Source organism: Microtus ochrogaster, unplaced genomic scaffold (genome assembly GCF_000317375.1).
Source record: "Microtus ochrogaster isolate Prairie Vole_2 unplaced genomic scaffold, MicOch1.0 UNK34, whole genome shotgun sequence".
Lineage (NCBI taxonomy): Eukaryota > Metazoa > Chordata > Mammalia > Rodentia > Cricetidae > Microtus > Microtus ochrogaster.
The window spans coordinates 1,846,044-1,851,652 of record NW_004949132.1 but is presented as its reverse complement, the minus strand read 5'-3'; the positions used below and the strand labels follow the sequence as shown (position 1 = coordinate 1,851,652).

Genomic DNA, 5,609 nt, shown 5'->3' with positions numbered 1-5,609 from the left:
ACAGATTATTAGAGATGGGTTGATCGGGATATCAGAATTAGCCAGTAAGGGCTAGAGCTAAAGGGCCAAGCAGTGTTTAAAAGAATACAGTGTCCGTGTAATTATTTCGGGTAAAGCTAGCTGGGTGGCAGGACACAGCCCACTGCTCCTATAACTACACTACCTGTTTTGAAACTAGCTCTTATAGACTAGGCTGGCCTCAAACTCACAGAGCTCTGCCTGCCTCTGCCTCCCAAGAGCTGGGATAAAAGACATGTGCCATCACTTCCCGGTGCATTACAGCATATTTTTATTGGTTAATTGGGAATTTCATAGCATGTACATCAATCACACTTAATTTCCACTCCTCCTAAGCCCACTTCCCCACCCTTGTGATTTCCCACACCAAAAGAAGAAGAATATTAACAAGAAGAAACAAAACAAATATTTTTTTTAAATAAAACAAGTTCAATTTGTGCTGTTCATATACTCACTGGAGCATGATCAAGCAAACTTCCATGGCCAGTCCCTTCAAAAAAAAAAAAAAAACCTGAGATTTTTCCCTGCATGCACTCATGCCAACAACCATCAGTTGTGGAGAACTATATATACTTCAACATCCCTATCAATATTTAAGAATTCTCTTTGTTGTCTAGGCTGTAACTTTTTGGGTAGTGGGGTGGGGTATGAATTGTCACATGAACCTTCTATGCTCATCTTTTTCAATTGTAAGTCTTCAGTCATTAAGATCAATGTAAAAATAGCTTTTTTGCTCTTTACAGGCCCTGCTCACACTGTTAGGAGTCCCACAAGTAGACCAAGCTACACACACACAATTGTAACATATATGCAGAGGGCCTGGTTCAGTCCCAGGCATGCTTTCTGGTTGTCGTTTCAGTCTCTGTGAGCCCCTATGAGTCCAGTTTAGTTGATTCTGTGGGGGTTTTGTAGTATTTTGAACCCTCTGGTTCCTACAATCCTTCCTCCCTATCTTCCGCAGGATTCTATGAGCTCTGCCTACCTAATGTTTGACTGTAGCTGTCTGTGTTCATTTCCATCAGTTGTGGGTTAAAACCTCTCTGATGACAATTGAATTAGGCACTGTTCTGTAAGTATGGCAGGATATCATTAGGAATTATTTCATTCACTTTTTTTTGCTTTTTATTTTTTGCTAGTTATATTTGGTTCTATAATAGATCTCTGGGCTATTAAGCCTCTAGTTCCTGGCACTGCAGGCAAGGGTGGGCTCCCCCTCGCAGTATGGGTCTCAAGCTTGACCAGTCATTGTTTGGTCACTCTCACAATTTCTGTGCCACTTTTACCGCAGTATATCTTGTAGTTAGGAAAAATTGTAGGTCAAAAGTCGACTGCATAAATTAACCTTTATAGGAAAAAACAAAGTTGGTTAAGTGGAGAAGAGGAAATGGATCTAGAGAGACGTGTAATTTGTGAATAGTATCAAAACAAATGGTATAAAATTGCCAAAAGAAATAATAAAATGGATTTTAAAACTAAACAAATGTGCCAGGCAGTGGTGGTGCACGCCTTTAATCCCAGCACTCGGGAGGCAGAGGCAGGCGGATCTCTGTGAGTTCGAGGCCAGCCTGGTCTACAAGAGCTAGTTCCAGGACAGGAACCAAAAAGCTACGGAGAAACCTTGTCTCAAAAATAAAATAAATAAATAAATAAATAAACAAATGCACATTAAATAACACTAATTCTCACATTGCAAAAAAGCCTTTCTGACCTTTGCTAAGTAAGATTTTTTAACCAAAATCTCAACTGTGAATATTTGTTTTCTCTCAAAAGAACTTTCATTATGAAAGATATCAAGTGTTGATATCTTCCTGGATATAATCAAGAACACATTAACTCCAAAAAAAAAAACAAGCAAATTAATAATGTACAGAAGACTGTAATTGTAATTTCTCCAAAGATAAAGGACCAGAACCCATATAAAAATGTGTTGAACATTGTTAGCCACAAGAAAAACTCAAATTGATATCAAAATAAGGTTCCATTTTACATAGATAAGGATGTTTTCTTTTTGTATCTATGTAATCATTAATGATATATATTCTGAAATTGTATAAGTAAAATTTTACTTACTATATTATGCTGTAATGTTTAGTTTTAAATTTATACCTGGTTTGAGCCGCTTAAATTTGTGACTGCTTCATTCTTGACTATCACTTACCATCTCCAAGCAGTTTTCAGACAGCTATGGCTTCTAGCAGTGACTGACCCCAGGTCTGAACACCAGCCATTCATGCAAGTAAGCATTAGACATAAGCCTGCCTATCACTGCTCTGTGAAACACAGATTCTTTGCATTTTGAGGACATTGCCATCCCATGCAACAATAAGAGAGGTCAGCCAGTCTGTCTGATGTGGAAGGCACTGGCTTTGGAATTTCTCCACATGCATGACACTATTTCCCATGAGCACCCATAAAAGCTATGCCTGATCTTTGCAATTACAGAGAGCTGGAGTAGAGTGAGAAGAAATAGTGGGCTTCTGCTGAGAAGGCTGTGGCCAAGGAGAAATTACAAGGGGAATGTACTATGCCAGCTCCTGGATTCATGTGCAGGTATCTTCTGTGCCCAAGCAGCACTGAAGATTGGAGTGCCCAGGCAACCACTGAAGACTGGCCAGCAGCTCCCACAGCTCAGTCCACTAAGTGGGTTGGAGCCACCACTAAGTGGTTCTGAGCTGCTCTGCGGGCACCTGAGTAAAGAGGAAGAGTGTAGAAGAAAATAATGTCCCTAAAAATCTCGAGGAAAATTATGTGGTTAATCTCATTTGGAAAGGTTAGAATTAGCTTTCCTTTTCTGATTTTTCTAAATGCATACTACTTGTTCAATATCTTTTACAATACATGCTATTTTTTATTTGTGTTATGGAGACTATTTTTTTATATTATTCTAAATAGTATATATTTACTTTAACACAATTCGCTTCTAATTACCAGGAATTTGGAGAATTTGGGTCTTCCATATTGGTAAGATAGATTTCTGAAAATCCCAATCGGTCCTCAAATCTCCCGAAAACATGGAAAAAAGACCCCATTTTCAAAAAGCTGCTCGATAAGAATTTATAATAGGATTCTATCTTAGATCTTACCTTTTGTCCGTTCTTACATGATTTTCATTGACTACTTCTTTTGATCCAATACATTTTTATGTAACCTTAGATATATAGGTTTATAAACCAGGTATGCAAATCAAACATGTGCTTAGAAGACATAAAAAACAATTTTGTTTTATTTATTCACAACCTGGACCTCATGATACAGACTAGGTTAACCTAGAAATCACATAGATTCACCTGTTTCCACCTCACAAGTTCAGGGGTTGAAAGTATGAGGCACCAGGCCTGGCATGAAATTTGTTTCAAAGAATTCTTTATTATACATATAATTTTACCATTTATTAAAGATAAAATGAAACTTCCTTTTGATGAGATGAATATTTACTTTTAGATAAAAATTGCATCTTGACTGAATACTTTATACAGGATGCTGAGCATCTTCAACATTTTCCAGAGTTGATTGTTATTTTGATTTGGTAATTGTCAATTCTCTTAGGGCCACTTCACATAAGTAAATAGTGAAAAATGACAGAAGTATGTTTACGGCTATTTCAAAAATGGTTAGAAATTCTGTCCTAACCCCAAACCAAAATAAATTCAATTACTTTTCATGAGACTCAATCAGCAACTCAAAAGAGTAATGTTTAAAATCAAACTTCCTACCACAATACAATCCAAAACTATACTAGTCTGATACTGACATTGTTTTTGATCATTAAGCCATTGTATTCCCATAATAGAAGAAAACTTTATAGTAAAATGTGACAACTCATAACATACAGATGCTAAAATTGTATCCTGGATGGTACATAGCAGGTGAACATGTACGATACAAAGGGAACTCATTATATCTTAGGACTTAGTCAGAAATGAAAACACAGTACAACAACGGTGAGCACTACCTTGAGAATAGCAGATTCAATATATATTTGATTTTGAATTATTACCCTGTACCTAAGGTACATTAAAAATCCTTACAGATGTTGACTTTTATCACCTCCATATTCAGTGACATGACCCTATATGTGGTTGTGATGCACATTTTAATAAGCTGGACAGTTGAGAAGCAGACAGCAAAGTACATAGGCATATTTTCTATACCACTGAGCCATTAATATTTTCTGTACTTTTTACTCTTTTTTGAAGACTCCATTCAAAAATACACAAAATAGCCATAGTTCAGAGGTATAGAAAAACAGGCCAACATATTTTACTCTGTTCTAAATTTCCTGCAGAAAAGGAATAGATAATAAAACAGTGATGAAAATAGACAATGGATATTATTCGGCTGTAAAGAAAAATACATGATGAATGTTACAGGTAAATTGATGGAATTAGAAAAATATATTGAGTAAAGTATCACAGACTCAGAAGAACAAACACCACATGTACCCCTCTCATTTGCAATTTCTAGTTCCAAATCTCCTGATGTAAATTTATAATGGCATAAATACAAAAACTAGGGGTAAAAATGACCATGGGGGACACTCTAGAAAGCTGAATAGCAGGATGCAAGTGAGATAAAGAAGTAAATGAGGAAAATCGGGAGAAGAGTTTAACTGGTGAAGACAGAGGAGTCAATACAGAGGCAAAGGGAGGAAGGAGGAATAAAAAGCACTAAAGACATTTGAAAAAGTCATAGGTGGTCACATTATTTATACTTAAGGAAAGTTACAATAATACATATAAAAATGTGATTATATACATTTTCCAAGGAAATTATGCCTTTTGGGAAAATAATGCTTCTCACAGGAGCTATAGACTATTCAGCAAAATCCACAGTGCTAGGAATAAGAAACTCCCTTTCAAGTTGTTGGTCAGAGAAAGAGTAATCGAAGAGATTCTCAAAACAATGTAGGCTATTGCTATTGCATCTAATTGCCTCCCAGAAGTTGAGGATGGGTCTCAGCATTAGTCAGGAGTTTGTAATGCGCATATATATATATATATATATATATATATATATATATATATATATATATATATGTGTGTGTGTGTGTGTGTGTGTGTGTGTGTATTAAAATGGCTTACAAGCTGTGATCTTTGTAATTCAACAGTGGTTGTCTTTTAAAGAATGTCCACAAATCCAGTAGTTGTTTAGTCCATGAGACTGGACATGTCAGCAATAAACTATCTGATGGTGTAGTCTGAGGGAATTCCTAGAGATCATCTGGTCTTCTAAACTGGAATTTCAAAGTTGTTTTTAATACTGGAGAAAGACTGCCTCAGTCATTTGATAAAGTTGACTGTAAGAGTGGAGGCAAGCATGCAAAAATCCAAAGCTTCCTTCTACTATGCTCTTTTGTGTAGGTTACCAACAGAAGTTGTAGCCCAAACTTAAAGTTGGTCTTTTTACCTCTTCTGTAGAAAGTGTTACAGCTTGTGGTTACCGGCCTACTGGGGTGTGGCCTCTTATACTATATAATATGCTGATGCAGAGCCTGCATCAGCCCCTTCTCCCCCTGCTGCTCTTTTGGATTGCTGGATTCGATCTCTGTTCTCCATTCAAGCACAGAATACTGATATGTAAGTTTACCCCCA

The 5,609-nt window shown here is 36.6% G+C and overlaps 1 pseudogene; it reads left to right on the top strand.

The window, feature by feature from the left end:
* The window catches only part of LOC113458493, a 39,184-nt pseudogene extending 36,495 nt beyond the window's left edge, over positions 1 to 2,689 (top strand).
* The last annotated feature ends 2,920 nt before the right edge of the window (positions 2,690 to 5,609 follow it).